A 26,334-nucleotide genomic window follows, 5' to 3' on the forward strand; every position below is an offset into this window, starting at 1 on the left:
TCGCCTGGACGGAGAATCGAACCGCGGACCATGCACTTTGTAAGCCAACACACTAACCACTGAGCTATGTACCTGTTATGGTCATCAATAGATAATTGTCCATATAAGTTATATTTATATAGCATAGCTTGCGGCGCCCACGAACCGAATAAACAAAGTTTATTTAACAGAAACAAACATTTATTTTGGCACCGTGGAGCAGTGGTTGCTACGTCCGACTTGCATGCCAAGGGTCGTGGGTTCGATCCCTGCTGCGACCAAAGTTTTTTTTTGTTTTTTTTTACATATATTCCAGATATGTTCGGAAGATTCCGAAAAAAATTTTCAACATTACATTGTAGTATATTAAATTTTGAACTGTAAAATGTGTCTTATTAAAGACCTAATGTCAGAAAAGAACAATGTTTGATATAAACGAAATGGACTGTGTTGTTGTTTCAAAAATAACTTTTTTTATTGAAAAAATAAAAATTTTGTAACAAACGAATTTTTTTGGTAATAAAAGTTTAAATTTTTCGAAGCAATTCAAAAAACTCTAACAAAAGAAAAACGTTTTCGGTACACGTTTTCCAAACGTTTTTTTTTTCTTTGCGTGTGATTTTAACCCCTCCACCATAGTATGGGGGGTATATTAACTTTGTCATTCCGTTTACAACATATCAAAATATTGCTCTAAGACTGATGGTATTGCAAATGGGCCATATCGGACCACTTTTATGTATAGCCCCCATATAAACGGAACCCAGATTTAGCTTGCGGATCCTCTTGGAAGAGCAAAATTCATCCGATCCGGTTAAAATTTGATACGTCGTGTTAGTATATGGTCTCTAATAACCACGCAAAAATTGGTCCATATCGATCCATAATTATATATTGCCCCCTATATAAATTGATCCCTACACTGAAAAAAATATTGTCGTGAGGTCAAAGATTTCATGTCTTTAAAATACGAATACAAATTTTGCTTAGCATAGAAGACACATTTCTCTAAAATAAAGTTATTTGCCTTGTCCAAAAGTCGATAAACTTTTCAATGAAGTCGTATTGTCCTTATAATTAAGTGATTTGACTTAAAAAAGGGTATCTTAACATGAAAAAAAAAAATTTATAGGCTAAGGTCAACTTGACTTTAATAATTCAGAAAAATTCTTTAAATTTAATGAAATTGTCTTTAAATTTGTTGTCTTTTTGCATCTTGAATACAAAGCAAAAAATCGTTCAAATATAGGACATGTTTTTCAAAACTTTATTTTAAAGAAGTTTTTTACTTCAAACATAGCATAATTTCTACTGGAAGTCGAGTCCTAATTTGGAAAATAAAGTTGCCGTTAACTCGTTTTTAAAGGACTTTGATAGCATATGAAGAAAAAAAGATGAGAAAGCGAAAAATTAAAATTTGACTCCCAGAAGCAAGTACACAAAATCTAAATTTAAAAGAAAATTGTGTCTTAAAAGTATCCCTACTTGTATTCTCCGCTTCTTTGGCTCGGAATCAATACCAAATTTTTTAAAGTAAATAAAAAATCTTTGGATCCGATTATGCTTTTTTTTTCAGTGTAGATTTGAACTCCGGAGCAAAATTCATCCGATCCGGTTAAAATTTGATACGTCGTGTTAGTATATGGTCTCTAATAACCACGCAAAAATTGGTCCATATCGGTCCATAAATATATATTGCCCCCATATAAACCGATCCCCAGATTTGATCTCCGGAGCATCCTGGAGGAGCAAAATTCACCCGATCCGGATGAAATTTGGTATGTAGTGTAAGTATATGGTCTCTAACAACCACGCAAAAATTCATCTGATCCATGCCAAAAATGGTCTATATCGGTCTATAGTATACATAGCCGATCCCCAACAACCCAAAAATTGGTTCATATCGCCAAAAATAATTTACCAAAATTTGATTTCTATAGCAAATGTTGTCAAAATTTCATTACTACACAAAATTTTGTCAAGATTTTATTTCTACAGAAATTTTGTCAAGATTTTATTTCTATAGAAAATTTTGCCAAAATTTTATTGTCCAAATTTTATTTCTATAGTAAATTTTGTCAAAATTTTATTTCTATAGAAAATTTTGTCAAAGTTTTATTTCTTTAGTAAATTTTGTCAAAATTTTATTTCTATAGTACATTTTGTCAAAATTTCATTACTACACAAAATTTTGTCAAGATGTTATTTCTATAGAAAATTTTGCCAAAATTTTATTTCTATATAAAAAATTTTGTCCAAATTTTATTTCTATATAAAAAATTTTGTCAAAATTTTATTTCTATAGAAAATTTTGTGAAAATTTTATTTCTACAGAAAATTTTGTGAAAATTAAATTTCTGTAGAAAATTTTGTCCAAATTTTATTTCTATGGAAAATTTTGTCCAAGTTTTATTTCTATAGCAAATTTTGTCAAATTGTTATTTCTATAGTAAATTTTGTCAAAATTTTATTTCTATAGAAATCTCTGTCAAAATTTTATTTCTATAGAAAATTTTGTCAAAATTTTATTTCTACAAAAATGTTTGTCAAAATTTTAGTTCTATAAAAATTTTGTCCAAATTTTATGTCTACAGAAAATCTTGTCAAAATTTTATTTCTATAGTACATTTTGTCAAACTTTTACTTCAATAGTACATTTTGTCCAAATTTTATTTCTATAGTAAATTTTTTCAAAATTTTATTTCTTTAGTAAATTTTGTCAACATTTTATTTCTTTTTTTTACAGAAAATTTTGTCAAAATTTTATTTTTACAGAAAATTTTGTCACAATTTTATTTCTACAGAAATTTTTGTCAAAATTTTAGTTCTATAAAAATTTTGTCCAAATTTTATTTCTACAGAAAATTTTGTCCTAATTTTATTTCTATAGTAAATTTTGTCAAAATTTTATTTCAATAGTAAATCTTGTCCAAATTTTATTTCTTTAGTAAATTTTGTCAAAATTTTATTTTTTTAGTAAATTTTGTCAAAATTTTATTTTTTTAGTAAATTTTGTCAAAATGTTATTTCTATAGAAAATTTTTGTCAAAATTTTATTTCTATTGGAAATTTTGTCAAAATTTTATTTTTACAGAAAATTTTGTCAATATTTTATTTCTATAAAAAATTTTGTTTTTTTTTTTCTATAAAAATCTTTTTCAATCTAAATTATATACGTATTTAATCGGCCTTTTTGGGAGCCACCGTGGTGCAATGGTTAGCATGCCCGCCTTGCATACACAAGGTCGTGGGTTCGATTCCTGCTACGACCGAACACCAAAAAGTTTTTCAGCGGTGGATTATCCCACCTCAGTAATGCTGGTGACATTTCTGAGGGTTTCAAAGCTTCTCTAAGTGGTTTCACTGGAATGTGGAACGCCGTTCGGACTCGGCTATAAAGAGGAGGTCCCTTGTCATTGAGCTTAACATGGATTCGGGCAGCACTCAGTGATAAGAGAGAAGTTCACCACTGTGGTATCACAATGGACTGAATAGTCTAAGTGAGCCTGATACATCGGGCTGCCACATAACCTAACCTAACCTAACCTAATCGGCCTTTTTCTTTGGTTTAATATATGTTATACCCCGTATGGACTAACTTACTATTTAGGAGACGGTGTTAAGAAGTTTTAAGATACGTTGCCATCGGCAAGTGTTAGCGCAACCCAAGTAATTCAATTGTGGATGACAGTTTTAGTACAAGTTTCTATGCAATCCATGGTGGAAGGTAGGTTAGGTTAGGTTAAAGTGGCAGCCCGATTAAGATTCAGGCTCACTTAGACTATTCAGTCCATTGTGATACCACATTAACTAAAAGTACCTATTACATATGGGCACTTCTAGTTTTAACCGTTGAACCTTCTCGATTATTTTCTTCTGTTGAACCAACCAGATTGTTCCAAAAACATTAGCAGACTGCTTAAGTTAACGTTTTCCAGGTCCGCCAGTAATCTGAAGCTATATGCGCCTAAAATTTGCTTACGCCTTACACAAAATGCAGGACACTCACACAAGAGGTGTTTTATTGATTAATTTTCCTCCGCATCATGACAGCTCATACAATAGTCATTATACTTCGCACCAATAGTTTTTGCAAAATCGCCTGTCAGGCAGCGACCCGTTATAGCAGATATCAGGAGTGATATCTGGCGTCTCGAGAACACTAGCATATATAGTGTGCGGTTTAAGTTTAAATGGGGCCATGTTTGCTTGGTGTCGTTACAACCCTTACAATTCTCCCATCGAATGGTGGAGGGTACATAAGATTCGGCCTGGCCGAATATACTTGTTATACCCTCCACCATAGGATGGGGGGTATATTAACTTTGTCATTCCGTTTGTAACACATCAAAATATTGCTCTAAGACCCCATAAAGTATATATATTCTGGGTCGTGGTGAAATTCTGAGTCGATCTGAGCATGTCCGTCCGTCCGTCCGTCTGTTGAAATCACGCTAACTTCCGAACGAAACAAGCTATCGACTTGAAACTTGGCACAAGTAGTTGTTATTGATGTAGGTCGGATGGTATTGCAAATGGGTCATATCGGTCCACTTTTACGTATAGCCCCTATATAAACGGACCCCCAAATTTGGCTTGCGAGGACTCTAAGAGAAGCAAATTTCATCCGATCCGGCTGAAATTTGGTACGTGGTGTTAGTATATGGTCTCTAACAACCATGCAAAAATTGGTCCACATCGGTCCATAATTATATATAGCCCCCATATAAACCGATCCCCCGATTTGGCTTGCGAGGACTCTAAGAGAAGCAAATTTCATCCGATTTGGCTGAAATTTGGTACATGGTGTTAGTATATGGTCTCTAACAACCACGCAAAAATTGGTCCACATCGGTCCATAATTATATATAGCCCCCATATAAACCGATCACCAGATTTGACCACCAGAGCCTCTTTGAAGAGCAAAATTCTTCCCATTCGGTTGAAATTTGGTACGTGATGTTAGTATATGGTATCCAACAACCATGCAGGAATTGGTTCATATCAGTCCATATTTATATATAGGTCCATATAAACCCATCCCGAGATTTGGTTTTGGAGCCTCTTGGAGAAGCAAAATTCATCCGATCTGATTGAAATTTGGTACGTGGTGTTAGTATATGATTTTAACAACCATGCCAAAAGTGGTCCATATCAGTCCACAATCATATATAGCCCCATATAAACCGATTCCAAGATTTGGTTTTGGTGCCTCTTGGGGGAGCAAATTTCATCCGAGTGAGTTGAAATTTGGTACATTGTGCTAGTATGTGGTCGTTAACAACCATGCCGGTCTATAGTTATATTTATTCCCTCAGATAAATCGATTTCCAATCACACAAAAATTGGTCCATATCAAGTTCATAATTGTATGTAGCCCCCATATAAGCGACCCACATATTTCAATTCTGGCTCTCTACGTACCGTGCAAAAAGTCCATATCGATTCGTAATTATTTGTAGACTTAACTATACATAACTTTTTTGTCTAATATATACCACGTGGAGGGTACATAAGGTACGGCCTGGCCGAACTTACGGCCGTATATACTTGTTTAATTTTAACTTTCGCCTGGACGGAGAATCGAGCCTCGGACTATAGAGTTTCTATGCCATCCCACTATCCACTGGGCTCATAGCTGTTAAGTGTCAACAGACAATTATCGGTGTATAATATAGAAGTAAATTTTGACAAAATTCACTATAGAAATAGATTTTTGGCAACATTTTCTATAGAAATAAAATTTTGACAAAGTTTTCTTTAGAAGTAAAATTTTTGAGAAAATTTTCTAAAGAAATAACATTTTGACAAAAGTTTCTATAAAATTTTGACAAAATGTTCTAAATAAAAAGAAAAGAAATAAAATTTTGACAAAATTTTCTAAAGAAATAAAATGTTGACAAAAGTTTGTATAAATGCAATATCATTAAATATTTTAATTTTCGTGTTGGGTCATACCCTCAAAGACCATGGTGAGTAAGTTCTTGCTTTTTAAGCAAGTAGTAACTTGCCCTTGCTGATTCAAGCTAAATCGTTAAAACATTTAATTATTATATGTTACACTCAAAACTTCGTCGCTATATATAATGTACATATAATATTTCAATTATTGAAATAAACTTCTAAAATAATATAAGAAGAAAAACCATTTTTTTTATCATAGCTACAAAATTTGATCAAAAACTTCAAGGTAACATTTTTTTTTTAATTTGGTGGGTTTTTGGTAAAATTTTCTCCAAATTTTAGTAAATTAGTTTTGGCACGAGTGGCAACCGTGTCGTGGGGTCAAAATAAATGGTGAATATTATCTTATTTGTATAGAAAAACCATTAAATCTGAACCAATTTGTATAATATTTTACAGGTTTGGTTGATACCAGAAAAGGTATGAGACCACTATGGTCAAAAATAAGGTTACTAGATGAAATTTTTTGAAAATCGTGCGATTTATATATGTGAGAGCTATATCTACATCTGAACCGATTTCCATAATTTTTCGCACATATAGTTTGTACTATAGAAGATTAGAGTAAGATAACTTTGATGAATTTTTCAGACTTAAACGGCGATAAAAAAGATAAGTTTGTGTCAAATTTGGGAAAATCGGGCGATACATATATATAAGAGCTATATCTAAATCCGAACCGATTTCAATGAAATTTTGCAGACTTAAAGGGTGATGAAAAAGATTAATTTGTGCGAAATTTGGCGACGATCGGTTAGTAAAAAAGTGCAACGTGACCCCATTTGTCAAAATCGGGCGATAAATATATATATGGGAGCTTTATCTAAATTTGATCCGATTTCTTCCAAATTCAAAAACCTTTGCCCTTGTGCCCAAAAAAAAATGTACTAAATTTCATCAAAATCGGTGAATAATTGCGCCTGGAATCCTGTGAACAACAAATACATGGACAGACGGGCGGAAACCAATCGCTAGATCGACTCAGGAGGTAATTCACGTAGACAAGTTTGGCAGATCGCAGTTATTATAGCATGACCACTATGTGGTTTAGGATATAAATACCAAATTTTTACCATTTTTTTGGCCATATTATGGCCCCAGAAAATTATGTTGATATCTTTATCCATTCAAAAGTTGTAGAATTATTTCCAAAAAATGGATTTGGAACCACTGTGCGCCGATGATAAAGTGTAGGCCGTAGCGGCCATTTGTAGCTCCCCGCTCGTATTCATCGATCTTGGTGTCCAAATAAATATCTTTTCACACTATTGATTGCCACCGACCATGAACGTTTTAACAGGACTCAGCTCCATCGCACTCAGAGCCATCGCACTGAAATAAAATAAATCAAACATTCCATAATGATTATATTAAAATATCCATCACTGTAAATTGTATATGTATCCTCAATTGGGATGTAGCAATTTTTGGTAAGGAGGATTTTTACATTTGTCAATATAGGAAAATACTTACGCCCCATAATTAAGTTTGAAACGTTTGGAGTGTATTACAGTAATTGCTGCAATATTTACATATGTCTTTTAATTATTGTGTGCGTCTAACACTTATTTGTCAATAGTTGAAGGAAATTTGGGAGTAATATGTGACTAATCGCAAACTTTATATACACTCAGAAAAAAAGGGATCTAAAGGTTTTGGTCTTCCCTTAAAGATTTCAGTATTGATTCCGTGCCAAAAATAAGAAGACATTATTCATGAAGCTATCTGGCTTTAAATTTAGACTCTGTAAATTTAGAATTGGGATACATGTCTAATTGATCGAATTTCCATTACTCGTATCTTTATCCGATATATTTACGAAACTATTCACGTCAATCTATCAAATCAAAATCTGAGTTATTTTAAATATTATTTTAGTTTCATTCCTTAACATCGTCTTCTATATGGAGGAGGCTATAAGTAATTTAGAACAGATATTTTCGTACACCCAGAAAAAAAGTGAACCATGAAAGAATTTTTTCTTCATATTTTGAAGGAAAAAAATTGGAGATAAAAATTGTTAGAATCCCTATGAAGTTCAAAACAGGTTTATGAAATTATGAACGCAATTTAAGTAAACCTCTGCCATTTTAGGAAAATATGAACTATTTTCAGTTTGTGTAAAATTGTGTTTTTTTATACCCTCCACCATAGGATGGGGGTATATTAACTTTGTCATTCCGTTTGTAAGACATCGAAATATTGCTCTAAGACCCCATAAAGTATATATATTCTGGGTCGTGGTGAAATTCTGAGTCGATCTAAGCATGTCCGTCCGTCCGTCCGTCTGTCCGTCTGTCCGTCTGTCCGTCTGTCCGGCTGTCCGTCCGTCTGTGGAAATCACGCTAACTTCCGAACGAAACAAGCTATCGACTTGAAACTTGGCACAAGTAGTTGTTATTGATGTAGGTCGGATGGTATTGAAAATCGGCCATATCGGACCACGTTTACGTATAGCCCCCATATAAACCGATCCCAAAATTTGGCTTGGGGAGCCTCCCGGAGCAGCAAAATTCATCCGATCCGGTTGAAATTTGGTACCTGATGTTAGTATACCACATCTAACAACCATGCAAAAATTGGTCCATATCGGTCCATAATTATATATAGCTCCCATATAAACCGATCCCCAGATTTGACCTCCGGACCCTCTTGGAGGAGCAAAATTCATCCGATCCGGTTGAAATTTAGTACGTGGTCTTAGTATATGGTCTCTAACACCCATGCAAAAATTGGTCCATGTCGGTCCATAATTATATATAGCCCCCATATAAACCGATCCCCAGATTTGACCTCCGGAGCCTCTTGGAGGGGAAAAATTCATCCGATCCGGTTGAAATGTGGTACCTGATGTTAGTATACGGTCTCTAACAACCATGCAAAAATTAGTCCATATCGGTCCATAATTATATATAGCCCCCATATAAACCGATCCCCAGATTTGACCTCCGGAGCCTCTTGGAGGGGCAAAATTCATCCGATCCTGCTGAAATTTGGTACCTGATGTTAGTATACGGCCTCTAACAACCATGCAAAAATTGGTCCATATCGGTTCATAATTATATATAGCTCCCATATAAACCGATCCCCAGATTTGAACTCCGGAGCCTCTTGGAGGAGCAAAATTCATCCGATCCAATTGAAATTTAGTACGTGGTGTTAGTATATAGTCTCTAACAACCATGCAAAAATTGGTCCATATCGGTTCATAATTATATATAGCTCCCATATAAACCGATCCCCAGATTTGACCTCAGGAGCCTCTTGGAGGAGCGAAATTCATCCGATCCAGTTGAAATTTGGTACATGGTGTTAGTATATGGTATCTAACAACCATGCAAAAATTGGTCCATATCGGTCCATAATTATATATAGCAAAAGTCATCCGATGCGGTTGAAATTTGGTACATTTTGTCAATATATGGCCTCTAACAGCCATGTAAAAATTGGTCAATATCGGTCTTTAGTTATATATAGCCGATGACTTATTACACAAAAATTGGTCCATATCGCCAAAAATAATCTACCAAAACTTTATTTCCATAGAAAATTTTGTCAAATTTTATTACTATAGAAAGTTGTGTCAAAATTTCATTTCTATAGAAAGTTTTGTCAAACGTTTATTTTTATAGAAATGTTTGTCAAAATTTTATTTCCATAGAAAGTTTTGTTAAAATTTTATTTTTATAGAAAATTTTGTAAAAAATTTATTTCTGTAGAAAATTTTGTCAACATTTTATTTCTATACAAAAATTTTTCAACATTTTACTTCCATAGAAAATTTTGTCAACATTTTATTTCTATAGAAAATTTTGTCAAGTTTTTATTTCTATAGAAAATTTTGTCAAAATTTTATTTCTATAGAAAATTTTGTCAAGTTTTCATTTCTATAGAAAATTTTGTCAAACTATATTATATACGTATTTAATCGGCCTTTTTTTGTTTAATATATACCCCGTATGGGCTAACTTACAATTTAGAAGACAGTGTTAAAATGTTTTACGATACCTTGCCATCGGCAAGTGTTATCCCAACCCAAGTGGATGACAGCCTTTAGTAGAAGTTCCTACGCAATCCATGGTGGAGGGTACATAAGATTCGGCCTGGCCGAACTTACGGCCGTATATACTTGTTTTTGTTTATATCATTAAAGTAAAGTAAGTAAGTAAGTAATAAACAATAATTAAAATAAAGAAAATTTTCTCACGTTTGGCAAAATTTAACTAAAATCAACTAATTTTATGAAATAAAATAAAGTTAAAACGGCTATCAAAAATGTCGTTCTTTTCTTTGGGGGTATGGTGATAGAGGCCTGCTAAAACCACATATCGTCCATATCCATATCTTCCAATTCGGGCCATAAAAAGTTCATTATCATCTCACGATAGCGAACACCATTCACAGTAACTGCCTGACCGGACTCATTTTGGAAAAAATATGGCCCGATGATGCCACCAGCCAATAAACCACACCAAACAGTCACTGTTTGTGGGTGCATTGGTTTTTCGACAATCACTCTTGGATTCTCATTCGCCCAAATGGGGCAATTCTGTTTATTGACGAATCCACTGAGGTGAAAATGTGCCTTATCACTGAAGATGATTTTCTTCGAAAATTGATCATCCACTGTTGCCATTTCTTGGAACCATTCTGCCCATTCACGACGTTTGGAATGGTCAAGAGGCTTTAGTTCTTGAGCCAATTGCACCTTGTAAGCGTGTAAATGCAAGTCTTTATGCATAATGTTCATCAACGACGAACGTGAGAGGTGCAATTGTTGGGCACGACGACGAGATGAGGTGGACGGCTCTTCAGCCACACTATCGCGAACAGCAGCAATATTTTCTGCAGTACGAGCTGTACGAGCAAGCACTGGTGTTCTCACATCTTCTATAGACCCGGTTTGCTCGAATTTTTCCACGATTTTTGCGATTGTACACACATTTGGACGATCAAATTGACCAAAAAAATTACGAAGTGCACGATATGCATTTTGATTTGAACGCCCATTTTCATAATAAGTCTGGATAACTTTAACACGTTGTTGGATTGTGTATCTCTCCAAATTTCAAATTGAGTAAGTCTGAAATAGAGAAATGTCAAATAAAATTTGGAAAAAAACTTGGCGTTTAGGTGTGGTTCACATTTAACATCGGCCCTTACACATAAAGAAAATTTCATTAAAAGTCAACCAACGAAAAATGTTCATTAATATAACGAAACATTTTCTTTAATACAATGAAAATATTCGTTAATGGTACGAAACGTTACGTTGATTGACAGAAAATTCGTTATAATAACGAAAAATTTCGTTGTATTAATGAATTTGTAATGTTAGCTGACTTTTAACGACACATTTCGTTAATATAACGAAACTTTTTCTATTAGTGTACAATTTAATTTTCAAATTTAGTAAAATTGTGTTTTTTTGTTAATGTCATTCAAGTAAGCAAAAAAATAAACACATGCATGGACGAAAAAGATTGTCTTTCATATGTTTGGGTGTAAAAATTATATGTTTGGAATTCAAATTTTTTAACACAATATTTTTATATAAACTAGCATAAAATATTTTACAATGTTAGAACATATTATGTGTGGGACATAAAGTGTTTGTAAATATAATATATTTAGGTGCAAACATATATTTATTTAGAAATAGCCTACAAACATATATGTGTTTAGAAAGAGATACCTACAAAGAGAATTTCATTAATTTTTTTTCTACCAGTGTATGCCCTAAGCTGAAACATAATATGTTTGAGCAATACAAACAATGTTTTGTTTGGACCAATCCTGCAAATATATATGCTTGAAGCAAAATGTGTTTGAGGTATATGTTACAGAAGCGATTTTTTTTGAGGGTGTGTGAACACATTTTTGTGTTCAAATTTGGCACAAGATTTTGTTTTGGGTCAGAATAGAACCCTGTTGATTTTGGAAGATATTGGTTCAGACTTAGATATAGCTTCCATATATATCTTTCGCCCGATATGCACTTATATAGGCCTAGATGCCAGAGTTTCTGATTTCCTTGAAATTTGGCACAAACATAACACTTGGTCGTGTAGCCAAGTGTATGAAATTTGATTGAAATCGGTTCATATTTAGATATAGCTCCCATATATATCTTTCGCCCGATATGCACTTGCGAATACACTTTTGCGAAGTTGCCTCACAATTAGTACAGATTTGAATGTTTCCCATATTTTCTTACTAACACCCCTAGGAAGTAGCCCACTAAAATTTTAGGTCTATAGATTTTGTAATGTGTGTGAAGATAAATTCGAATTTGAAATTTGCAGCAAAAACTTAGCCGAGACACAAACCAGCACCAAAAATATTTTTCAAATTCGAATTTAGGATTTCAAATTCGAATTTGGATTTTTAGTATTTGGCTTATTATTTAAAAACTAAGCCGCGTGCGATATAGAGACTAGGCTCATTGGAAAGGGCTTGAGCTCAGCTTTCATAATCACAAAAGTCTTCATTAGAAAAGTATTTGTGAAAAGCGAAAATTTGAAAACAACATTTTCAACAAATTTTTATTGTTGGGATCACTATGAACATTCATTTTTAACTGTCTCATTAACAGCTACTAAAGAGCATATGTGTTATTTGTTTCGAAGCAGTGTTGCCAATTTGGTGCTTTTAGCACCAAATTTAGTGCTTTTTGATTTCTAAAAAGCACCAAATTGCCTTTTTGGTGCCTTTTCAAAAAAAGCACCAACTTGGTGCTGTCTGGCATTTTCATTTAGTGCTTTTGGTGCTTTTTTATTTTGAACAGTATTAAGTTTAATTGATACAAAAATGTTGATTAGACCTTCAAGAGACGAAGAAACTCAAATTTTTTGCCAAATATAGAATTTGATTGTTATGAAGTTGGTATTGATTATTTTTTAATTAATATTGTTATTTAGGGTATTCTGTAGGAAAGTCGAACGATGAGTGCCGAATTTTTGAATTTGGTAAAGGTGTCATTAAAAACGTTGTATTAAATTCACAAAAGCACGCAGAATTGGAATAAGCAATAGACTTCTTCCATATATTAATATTTTTAAAGTTGAAAAACATGACTGATCAAAATGAATTGGACGAAAGCATTAAAACTTATCAAAGTGTATACTTAAATAGCGGTTCATAATGGTGAGTACTAAGTTCGAGTTTTGCCGCTAAAGTTAAAACTATATCAGTAAAAAGGTATAAAATTATGCATATTTGCTGCAAATTTTATTATAATGGGGAATAGCCAAATTTTCACAAAGTTTGTATTCCTTAAAAAGAATTATTAAATAAAAGTAATTGTTGAAAAATGACTATTTTAGCAGCTAAACTCGATCTTAATACCCACTTTAACTTCTTAAAATTCAATTCATAATTCATCTTCGGAAGTTTTTTTTTTTTTAGTAGAGCATTTAATTTTCGATTTTGTGGTGGAAGGTGGTATGTTAGAATTTATAATATATTTTTGGTGCTTTTTGGCCTTGGGGAGTTGGCAATACTGTTTCGAAGTGCATATAAATGAGCAAATATAGCTTCCTCTAATGAAGGCTGCGAGTAGTAGAATTGTGGCAAAGCACGCAAATACAGCCATATTTTCTCTTTCTCTCTCTCGCTCTCTCTCGATATGTAGAGTTTACAAAGCTTGCAATAACTGTTGCCAACTAACATATTGAGAAGCAACAAGTATATACAGCAGTAAGTTCGGCCGGGCCGAATCTTAAATACCCACCACCATGAACCAAATATTAGGGTTTCCTTTGAAATTTCAGGAGGGCTTGAGGACTTGAGGACACAACCCGAAGATAAATTTAAAGATTTCACCTATGAGGACTATATCACATTCTGGATTTATAAGAACCATTTTTGTTTGAGGTTTAGAGGAGTCATTAACATCTCTTGTAAGTGTGCAAGAAAATTATAAAATAACGTCTTGTTTTGAAATCTTAAATCTGTAGAAGTAAAATCTGGAAATTTTACATTGAGTTTCAAGCAATTTTCATGATCAGTGCGCCTTCTACACCCTCAAGAAGTGAAGTCGGTCTATATGGAGGCATTACCAAATGGACCGATATAAACTTAATCCGATACACGTTTTTGTGAGCCTAAAATACCAGAATATTTACAATTTCAGGCATATCAGATAAAAACTACGGTTTCTAGAAACCCAAGGAGTTAAATCGGGAGATCGTTCTTATGGGGGTTATACTAAAATATGGACCGATACTCACCATTTTCGGCACACCTCTTTGTGACCCGAAAATACCTCTAGATTTCCAATTTCAGGCAAATAGGATAAAAACTTCGGATTCTAGAAGCCCAAGAAGTAAAATTGGGGAAACGGTCTATATGGGGGCTATACCAAAATATGGATCGATACTCACCATTTTCGGAACACCTCTTTATGGTCCTAAAATACCTCTAAATTTCCAATTTCAGACAAATTGGATAAAAACTACAGTTTCTATAAGCCCAAGACCCCAAATCGGGAGATCGGTCTATATGGGGGCTATACCAAAATATGGACCGATACTCACAATTTTTGGCACACGTATTTGTGGTCCTACAATACCTCTAGATTTCCAATTTCAGGTAAATTGAATAAAAACTGCGGTTTCTATAAGCCCAAGAAGTAAAATCGGGAGATCGGTCTATATGGGGGCTATACCAAAATATGGACCGATACTCACAATTTTTGGCACACATATTTGTGGTCCTACAATACCTCTAGATTTCCAATTTCAGATAAATTGAATAAAAACTGCGGTTTCTATAAGCCCAAGAAGTAAAATCGGGAGATCGGTCTATATGGGGGCTATACCAAAACGTGGACCGATACTCACCATTTTTGGCACATCTCTTTATGGTCATAAAATACCTCCAGATTTCAAATTTCAGGCAAATTGGATAAAAAATACGATTTCTATAAGCCCAAGACCCCAAATCGGGAGGTCGGTTTATATGGGGACTATATCAAAACCTGGACCGATATAGCCCATCTTCGAACTTGACCTGCCTGCAGACAAAAGACGAGCTTGTGCAAAATTTCAGCACGATTGCTTCATTATTGAAGTCTGTAGCGTGATTACAACAGAAAGACAGACAGACAGACAGACAGACAGACAGACGGACAGACGGACAGACGGACATCGTTATATCGTCTTAGAATTTCTCCCTGATCAAGAATATATATACTTTATATAGTCGGAAATCGATATTTCGATGCGTTACAAACGGAATGACAAACTTATTATACCCCCGTCACCATTCTATGGTGGTGGGTATAAAAATAGTTAGATCAAAAAAATAGCTACATTTTATTAATAAAGCTGAATTAAAATTAATTAATATTTTTTATTTTAAACAACATGCACAAAGATGTTTCATTGAATAATGTTTTCATTGTTGGTGTTGCTATAAGAATCAATATTTTTGAAGTAGGTTTTGCATACATTGTATTATTTTTCATGGCTATCTATAAAAACAAAATAAATTTTATTACGTTATGAGGTCAAGCAAGAATTGTAATCGGATCGGATAAAATATTAGCACATACACTGAAAAAGCAGTGAACTCACCAGGAAGAAAAATTTTGGTTCATTTTAGAAAATTTTGATTATTATTAGAACATTTTAACCGAACAATAATACAAACGCTGACATCACGCCGACATCACAAAAATAAGTTATTAGACATAATTATTTTTTTTTCACGTGTTAAAGAAAATATTGTAGTTTGAAGCAAAAACTTGGAGTTCAAAATTGCAAGAATGTCTTTAGTGCCATACGGAGTTCCAGATGGGAGTATTTGCACAAAAATTTACAAATTTAAAGAAATAATGAACTATTTTGTGAGAAGTACGGAGTTAGTACATCTTTATGCTTCATTTGTGTATAATTTGTTCACGTTTTTAGTTCATTTAACTAAAGTACTCAAAAAATAATTAGAGTAAAGGAAACTTTCTCCATACATAATAATTCCATGAACTAAAATAAAGTTAAATTGGCTTTAGTGAAATAGAGGGTTCACTTTTTTTGGCACAGTGGGCCCGTTGTAAAAATTTGATGAAAATTTTGTTTTCAAATTTTCGCTTTTCACAAATACTTTTCTAATGAAGACTTTTGTGATTATTAAAGTTGAGCTCAAGCCCTTTCCAATGAGCCTAGTCTCTATATCGCACGCGGCTTAGTTTTGGCACAGTGGGCCCGTTGTAAAAATGTGATGAAAATTTTGTTTTCAAATTTTCGCTTTTCACAAATACTTTTCTAATGAAGACTTTTGTGATTATGAAAGCTAAGCTCAAGCCCTTTCCAATGAGCCTAGTCCTATATCGCACGCGTCTTAGTTTTGGCACAGTGGGCCCCTTGTAAAAATTTGATGAAAATTTTGTTTTCAAATTTTCGCTTTTCACAAATACTTTTCTAATAAAGACTTTTGTGATTATGAAAGCTGAGCTCAAGCCCTTTCCAATGAGCCTAGTTTCTATATCGCACGCGGCTTAGTTTTGGCACAGTGGGCCCGTTGTAAAAATTTGATGAAAATTTTGTTTTCAATTTTTCGCTTTTCACAAATACTTTTCTAATGAAGACTTTTGTGATTATGAAAGCTGAGCTCAAGCCCTTTTCAATGAGCCTACTCTCTATATCACACGCGGCTTAGTTTTTAAATAATAAGCCAAATACTAAAAATCCAAATTCGAATTTGAAATCCTAAATTCGAATTTGAAAAATATTTTTGGTACTGGTTTGTGTCTCGGCTAAGTTTTTGCTGCAAATTTCAAATTCGAATTTATCTTCACACACATGATTTTGTAGAAGTCTAACAAATTTTTGTCCAGATCGGTTCAGGAATCCAAAACTGAGGGTGGGTTAATATGGGGTCAATACCTGAAAGTGGACTTATATGACACATTTACAATACCATTCTACCTTCATTAGTAACGTCAACTTGTACAAATTTTCAAGTCGATATCTTGTTTCGTTCTGAAGTTAGGCGTGATTTCAACAGACGACGAGAGGATGGTCAGGTAGGTGCCTAAAAATATATTTAATTTAAAGAAGCCATATTTGCGGCTCCGAACAATACCAACATCCATAATGGAAAGTCAAAACCATTGGATCCAAGTAATTTTTTTTTTTCTTTTTTTGAGTGTACAAGATAAATTTTTCTTTATTTCAATGTGCGATTAAATATGATGGGAATTCTGTACTTTAATTATAATTTATATAAATAAAATTAATAATATAAAATTAAATTATTTGTTGTTGTAACATATTGTTGTGATTATACACTGAAAAAAAAAAAGCATGTCCGGTTCCAAAGATTTTATCTTAACTTTAAAAAATTCGGTATTGATTCCGAGGATACTTTTAAGACACAATTCTTTTTTAAATTTGGGTTTTGTGTACTTGCTTCTAGGAAGCAAATTTTAATTTTTCGCTTTTTCATCTTTTTTTCTTCATATGCTATCAAAGTCCTTTAAAAATGAGTTAACGACAACTTTATTTTCCAAATTAAGACTCGACTTCCAGTAGAAATTATGCTATGTTTCAAGTAAAAAACTTCTATAAAATAAAGTTTTGAAAAACATGTCCTATATTTGAACGATTTTTTGCTTTGTAGTCAAGATGCAAAAAGACAACCAATTTAATGACAATTTAATTAAATTTAAAGAATTTTTCTGAATTATTAAAGTCAAGTTGACCTTAGCCCAAACATTTTTTCTTTCATGTTATGGTACCCATTTTTAACTCAAATCACTTAATTGTAAGGACAATACGACTTCATTGAAAATTTTATCGACTTTTGGACAAGGAAAAAAACTTTATATTAGAGAACTGCGTCTTCTATGGTAAGCAAAATTTGCATTCGTGTTTTAAATACACGAAATCTTTGACCGCACGACAATATTTTTTTCAGTGTATGCATCGAGGTAGGAAAATAGTTTTCAATATAATTTTAATTTGTTGGAAACATTTCAATGAGACCGAAATCAATTGGAAGTGATGAAGGGAAATTTCTGATTATGTTATGCCTAAAGACCATTTTACAGCTACCCCCGTAGATGACATTGAATTTTTGTCATATTCAATTTTGTGATAATTATTGTTCAAACAATTGGCCAAAACATATAATTTGGTCATTGTTGCATTATTTAATTATCTTCAGAATAATAATATGCTTCCAACGTTCTAATTAAAAGTCATACAGTGTTTTTATCAATTCCATATTTGATTTCTAACACAGAGTTAAATTAAAAAATTTTATTTTGTAATTGGATAACAACCAGTCAATATGGTTATATTAGTACGATAATTCAAATTAAATTAAATTAAATATCAATGTGGTTAAATTGTATTATTATTATTAGTATCTATAATCAATGGGATGTCAAGAGAAATTCAGTGACAAGAAATTGATGAAACTTCGTTTGGAAAGACTTTTTCCTATGAATTGGGTTGAATTGGAGGCTTGAGTCTATCTAAGCATGTCAGTCCGTCTGCTGTAATCACGCTAACTTCCGAACGAAACAAGCTATCGACTTGAAACTTGGCACAAGTAGTTGTTATTGATGTAGGTCGGATGGTATTGCAAATGGGTCATATCGGTCCACTTTTACGTATAGCCCCCATATAATCCAATCCCCAGATTTGGCTTGCGGATCCTCTAAGAGAAGCAAATTTCATCTGATCCGGCTGAAATTTAGTATGGTGTTGGTATATGGTCTCTAACAACCATGCAAAAATTGGTCCATATCGGCCCAAAATTATACATAGCCATCATATAAACCTATCCCCAGATTTGACCTCTGGAGACTCTTGAAGAAGCAAAATCCATCCGATGCGGTTGAAATTTTGTACATATTGCTAGTAACAGGTTGGCTGATAAGTCGCCTGCCTAATAAAGAAAAGCATATTTTTTTGTCAAAATTCGTTTTTATTATTCAACATAGTTCCCTTCAAGAGCGATACAACGATTATAACGACCTTCCAATTTTTTGAAATTCTGAGTCGATCTGAGCATGTCCGTCCGTCCGTCTGTTGAAATCACGCTAACTTCCGAACGAAACAAGCTATCGACGTGAAACTTGGCACAAGTAGTTGTTATTGATGTAGGTCAGATGGTATTGCAAATGGGCCATATCGGTCCATTTCTACGTATAGCCCCCATATAAACTGACCCCCAAATTTGGCTTGCGAGGCTTGTAAGAGAAGCAAATTTCATCCGATCCGGCTGAAATTTGGTACATGGTGTAAGTATATGGTCTCTAACAACCATGCGAAAATTGGTCCATATCGGTCCATAATTATATATAGCCCCCATATAAACCGATTCCCCGATTGGGCTTGCAGAGCCTCTAAGAGAAACAATTTTCATCCGATCATGCTGAAATTTGGTACATGGTGTTAGAAAATGTCTCTAAGAACAATGCAAAAATTGGTCCATATCGGTCCATAATTATATATAGCCCCCATATAAACCGATCACCAGATTTGACCTCCAGAGCCTCTTGGAAGACCAAAATTTATCTGATTCAGTTGAAATTTGGTACGTGATGTTAATATATGGCCTCCAACACCCATGCAAAATTGGTCGATATCGGTCCATAATTATCTACACGCAAAAAAATAATTCCTTCCTCCCAAACGAAATTTTAGACAAACAAAGTTCGTTTCCCATTTGCTTTTCGCTGTAAGGAAGTGTATTTGGATGAAAAGTATATACTTTTTGTGATAAACGTTTATTCTTTTCCAGGATGTAAAAACAATTTCATAAAGACAAACTCAAAAAACAAAAAAAACATTGTTTTCTTGCTAATTGCATTTTCTCTCACATCCCCGAGATTTTTTAGTTCTTAACACCTTTTCCTGTAATACCAACAATGTAGAAGATATTATACGATTTTATAAATTTTTAAAATTTTTTTACCTTTCGCCTGGACGGTGAATCGAACCGCGGACCATGCACTTTGTAAGCCAACACACTAACCACTGAGCTATGTACCTGTTGTGGTCATCAATAGATAAATATCCATATAAGTTATATTTATATAGCATAGCTTGCGGCGACCACGAACCGAATAAACAAAGTTTATTTAACAGAAATAAACATTTAGTTTGGCACCGTGGAGCAGTGGTTGCTACGTCCGACTGGCATGCCAAGTGTCGTGGGTTCGATCCCTGCTTCGACCAAAGGTTTTTTTTTCATATATTCCAGATAGGTTCGGAAGATTGTTCAACATTACATTGTAGTATATTAAATTTTGAACTGTAAAATGTGTCTTATTAAAGACCTAAAGTCAGAAAAGAACAGTGTTTGATATAAACGAAATGGACTGTGTTGTTGTTTCAAAAATAACTTTTTTTATTGAAAAAATAAAAATATTGTAACAAACGAATTTTTTTGGTGATAAAAGTTTAAAATTTTCGAAGCAATTCAAAAAACTCTAACAAAAGAAAAACGTTTTCGGTACACGTTTTCCAAACGTTTTTTTTCTTTGCGCATATAGGCCCCATATAAACCGAACCCCAGATTTTACTTCCGGAGCACCTTGGAAGAGAAAAATTCTTCCCATTCGGTTGAAATTTGGTACGTGATGTTAGTATAGGGTATCCAACAAGCATGCAGGAATTGGTTCCTATCAGTCCATAATAATATATAGCTCCCATATAAACTGATTCCCAGATTTGACCTCCGGTGCCTTTTGGAGAAAGAAAAAATTAACCCGATCTGGTTGAAATTTGGTACGTGGTGGTAGTATATGATATTTAACAACCATGTGAGTTGAAATTTGTGGATGACAGTCTTTCGTAGAAGTTTCTACGCAATCCATGGTGGAGGGTACATAAGATTCGGCCTGGCCGAACTTACGGCCGTATATACTTGTTTCTTCTTCATATGGGGCCGTTTGCCGCGATTTCGACCTTCAAACGCTCCAATAACGCCATATAATAGTCACTGTTGATGGACTTTTGAGTCTTTCCACGCTTCGGAGACGGTTCACCGGTCGCTGTCCACTCAGCCGACTGTCGATTGGACTCAGGAGTGTAGTGATGGAGCCATGTTTCATCCATTGTCACATATCGACGGAAAAACTCGGGTGTATTACGAGTTAACAGCTGCAAACACCGCTCAGAATCATCAACACGTTGTTATTTTTGGTCAAATGTGAGCTCGCGCGGTACCCATTTTGCACAGAGCTTCCGCATATCCAAATATTGATGAATGATATGGCCAACACGTTCCTTTGATATCTTTAAGGCCTCTGTTATCTCGATCAACTTCATTTTACGGTCATCCAAAATCATTTTGTGGATTTTTTTGATGTTTTCGTCGGTAACCACTTCTTTCGGGCGTCCACTGCGTTCACCGTCCTCCGTGCTCATTTCACCACGCTTGAATTTTGCATACCAATCAATTATTGTTGATTTCCCTGGGGCAGAGTCCGGAAACTCATTATCTAGTCCAGTTTTTGCTTCCACCGTATTTTTTCCCTTCAGAAAACAGTATTTTATCAAAACACGAAATTCCTCTTTTTCCATTTTTTTCACAATAACAAAAGTTGCTTCACAAAAGACGCTCTACCTCACAAATTAATTGAATTACATACGTCAAATTTTTACACGAATCGCTTGAAGGTTAGTACTTTATTAAAATAATATGCATTTAATACTAGCGACGCCATCTATGTGTCAGACCGGGGACTTATCAGCCAACCTGTTATATGGCCGATAACAACCATGTCAAAATTGGTCCGTATTAGAGGTGTGCACGTGAGTAATAGTTTACTCACGCTCACGCACACTCACGACTGAAAAATCATACTCACGCACGATATTTTTTGGTAGGACTCACGCTCACGCACACTCACGAAAAGAAAATTTGTACTCACGCACGAAAACGACGAAAAATACCGTGACTCACGAAAAATATCGTGACTCACGAATAATTTTATGATTAGTTTACCTTACCGAAGTGTCTGAAAACATGAGCATTATTAAAATCGAGGGTGTTATTAAACTCTTAACATCCCAGGTGTCACTAAAATTGTAATTGAATTTATGGCCTGTTCCTGTATATCGAACGAAAGCTTTCTTTCATATTCCAAACGAAAGAAAATTGATTTTTGTTCTACTATTTCGGAAGGCAAGTCACTTTATATTTTGTTATCGGGCAATAAACGAACATATACAATAATACAATAAGGAATATTTTCGTGAGTGTCATTCGTTACTCACGCACACTCATGAAGATATTATTTTCGTGACTCACGCTCACACACGACATTTTGGTTTGTTAATCAGGCTCACGCACACTCACGCTGTTGTCATGAGCGTGACTCACGCACGAATCACGAAAATTTTCGTGAGTCACGACAATTTCGTGTCACGTGCACACCTCTAGTCCGTATCGATCTATATTATATATAGCCCCCAGATAAACCGAAAATTGTGTCAACATTTTATATTTCTATAGAAAATGTTGTCAAAATTTTATTTTTAAAGAAATATTTGTCTACATTTTATTTCTTTAGGAAATTTTTTCAAAATATAATTTCTGTAGAAAATTTTGTCAAAATGTTCTATAGAAAATTTATGAATCGCCTCATAGTTGGAGGGGAATATTTTGCAAAATCTTCCTTAGATGTTCTTTATTATTATGTATGTAAACTAAAGAACACTTGTTCAAATCTCACCAGCGGCAATTTTTTTATCAAATATTTTTCTAAAATTTTTTTTTTATTAATGTTATACATCGTTTTTATCTTGTTATTTTCGGCATATATTTTTCCATTAAAAATCAACAAAAAATTAAAAATGATGGTAATTTGCAAAACCTTCTCAAAATAACTTCTGTGGAAGCAAAAAAGTCAAACGGCACAGGTTCAAATCCCAGCGGGGATAAAATTAAATTTTTATTAGTATTTTTGTACTTTTTATTGATTTTCATTTTCATTTTTTTTAATTTAATTCTCAAAAACTTATTTTCCCTTAAAATATTGTAATTGCGTACTTTCTAATACTTGTCCAAAAAGGACTGCATTGGAAGTGAAAAAAATCAATAGGGGATTCCGGAATGCACTTTATGTTAAGAGAAATGCTTGTGGAACAACTTCCAATTTTTTTTGCTGGGATAGTTTGCAAATTTAATACACTTGAAAAATATTTCATGTACAATACCATTTATTTATTCAACAATGTTATTTTGTAAACCACTGTCTAAATTTGTCAAAAAAAAAAAAATATATAAATACTTAAAGTTTGTTTGTAAACTTCTCTATCTAAACTTTTCTACTAAAGTAAAGCATTTAAGATTCATCAATCGATTTGCAACATCTTCCGATAACAATACCAAATATCTCATATATATTTTTTTTTTCTATAAAATATGATAAATCTTAAATAAAATTTAAATGATCTAATTTTTGCAATATTTATTTTAATATTTTCTAAATTTTGTTTATATTTGTTTTTCTGCGAAATATATCGTATTAATTAAAATTATTAATATATAGTATTTGCGAAGGGTATTTTGTTGTGCGACTTTGATAAATTTCAGACTTTTCCTTCTCTTCAAAGGTTATAATTATAGGTGTAGATTAAATTTCAAATTGTTATATGGTAAAGAGACGGAAACGCCTACGAGTATTCAAAAATAGTTTATTGACGAACATTTTGAAAATTTCTTTTACTTTTTATTACGAAAAACAAAACTTCAGTCGCAATAATTCATTGTTTCAGTTCGGTGGTATAATTTAAAAAATTATAAGAAAATAAATATAAAGCTTTGTATATTTATAAACTTATAAACTGGATTGCGTAGAAACTTCTACGAAAGACTGCCATCCACAATCGAATTATTTGGGTTGTGGTATCTTAAAACTTCTTAACATCGTTTTCTAAATTGTGAGTTAGTCCCTATGTGGTTTATATTACACAAAAAAGGTACGTGTAGGTAAGTCTACAAATAATTACGAATCGATATGGACTTTTGCTAGGTACGTAGAGAGACAGAATTGAAATATGGGAGTCGCTTATATGGGGGCTGTATACAAATATGAACTTGATATGGACCAATTTTTGTGTCGTTGGCGATCGACTTATCTGAGGGCTATATACAACCATAGACCGATATGGTCCTAGTTAAGCATGGTTGTTCACGGCCATATACTAGCACAATGTACCAAATTTCAACTGACTCGGATGAAATTTGCTCCTCCAAGAGGCTCCAAAACCAAATCTCGGGATCGGGATATAGGGGGGCATGGTTGTTAAATATCATATACTATGCCCAGAGGGCGTTCCGCGACACCTGAAGCAGAGCACCTGAAGCAATGTAACTTAGGCACAGGAACTGGTAAATTGTGATCAACAGTGAGAGCCCTCTTGAACCCCGCTACAAGGGATGATGGGATTTCAGTCACCTATGGCGACGTGACTGTGACTGATCCCAAGAGATGCGCCAAATACTTCAACCGACAGTTTGTCGAGCATCCCGAGAGTGATAGAGCGAAAAGGGGAGCCACTCGTCGCATACGTGGTCTCCGAGTCGACGACACACCACAATTTACCGCAGCCGAAGTTACCAATGTCATCAACAGCGCGAAACCATCCAAGGCGCTGGGCCCCGACGGATTTTCAATGCTAATGCTGAAGCATCTGGGAATACTGGGAGTTGAGTACCTGACCAGACTCCTCAATTTGTCCTTGAAATCACTCATTATATGCGATGTCTGGAAGATGGGAAGAGTGATTCCAGGCAAAGATTCGAGGTGAATAGTACAGACAGATATCCCTTCTCTCGCCAATAGCCAAGACACTTGAGGCACTACTCCTCCCCAGCCTTGTGGAGAATTTTCCAGCTGCCCACCATCACAACATGGATTCCGTAAGGTACACAGTACGACGACAGCCTTACATGCCATTTCGACACATATCAATAGGGGACTTAATCAGCCCAAGCCGTGTCATAGGACGGTCCTCGTGGCGCTTGTCCTTTCGAAAGCGTTCGATACGGTCAACCATGCCACAATATTCGAGGACATCGAGAATACGTCCCTACCGGTAGGAACGAAGCGTTGGGTTCTGAATTATATGTGTGGACGCCAGTCGTACGTGGAATTCAGGGACAAGAAGTCAAAACCCCGTAGAGTTAAACAGGGAGTTCCCCAGGGCGGGGTGACATCTCCGGCACTGTTTAACCAGTCCTCGATTCCACCCCCTCCTGACGGCGTCGAGATTGTATCTTATGCGGACGATTGCACAATCATGGCATCCGGGCCCATTGTTGATGACATTTGCGATCGATTGAATGTCTACCTCGCTGATCTTACCAGTTATTTCACTGCAAGAAATTTGAGGATATCTCCCACCAAATCCTCAGCCACACTATTCACAACATGGACGGCGGAAGTACGCAGGCAGTTGAATATCAGAATCGATGGCGAAACAATTCCGACAACAAATTACCCCAAGATTCTCGGGGTCACATTCGACAGCCTTTTTAAGTCGTCCGCCCATGCCACTGCAATTTGTGATAAGCTCCGCGGTAGTAACAAGGTCCTCAAGTCGCTTGCCGGCAGCACTTGGGGTGCGGACAAAGAAACCTTGTTAACTACATATAAGGCAATTGGCCGGTCAGTGGTAACATAAACTATGCAGCGCCAGTGTGGACACCTTAAACGAGGGATACGCATTGGAATAACATACAGACCTTTCAGAACGCTGCCCTTAGGACCGCAACATGATGTCTCCGAAGTACACCCCTGGATCACCTTTATGCGGAGACCAAGATCATCCCAGTGCGTCGGCATCTCTAGAGCCCCAGATGCAGCGATTTTGATTGACAGTTTTTAGCAAACAGGTATACACAATCCATGGTGGAGGGGGCATAAGATTCGGACTGGAACTTTCGGCCGTATCCAACAAGTATCGAGTTTATGGTACATTAAATGTATTTAACAAAATTCTTGACAAATTACCTTTCGTTTATATTCACAAATTAACTCTTCGACAATGTAACAATACCAACTAATTTTATTCTAATGAAGTTTAATTATAACAAATTTACAACAGCAATATACAATGAAAATTGTTAAAATTGATCATAAAAACAAAAATACCTATATACCCTTTGGTCGAAGAAAAAATTTCATTTTCCCATTCATCACCATAGCTTTTGTGTTCGGAATTCCTAGAAATGAAAATCAATGAAATGTGAATGGTAAAAAGGCATGGTTGCGTGGCTTTTGTTTATAGCAATAGGTGCTCTCTTGTTATATTAAATTACAATAATAACAATAATTGTTACGATAATTGCCTTTAATGACCTTCCTAATCATGCTAATTGCATTTCGGAAATTATGTGAATGTTCGAACTCATCAAGCCCCC

General features: G+C 34.5%; 1 protein-coding gene across 1 annotated transcript in view; it reads left to right on the forward strand.

The window, feature by feature from the left end:
- Nha2 (Na[+]/H[+] hydrogen antiporter 2) overlaps positions 1–26,334 on the forward strand; it is a 328,883-nt gene that overhangs the window by 168,446 nt on the left and 134,103 nt on the right. The gene's annotated exons all lie outside the window — the stretch shown is intronic.

The sequence above is a fragment of the Haematobia irritans genome, chromosome 1, assembly GCF_050003625.1.
Source record: "Haematobia irritans isolate KBUSLIRL chromosome 1, ASM5000362v1, whole genome shotgun sequence".
Taxonomy (NCBI): Eukaryota; Metazoa; Arthropoda; class Insecta; order Diptera; family Muscidae; genus Haematobia; species Haematobia irritans.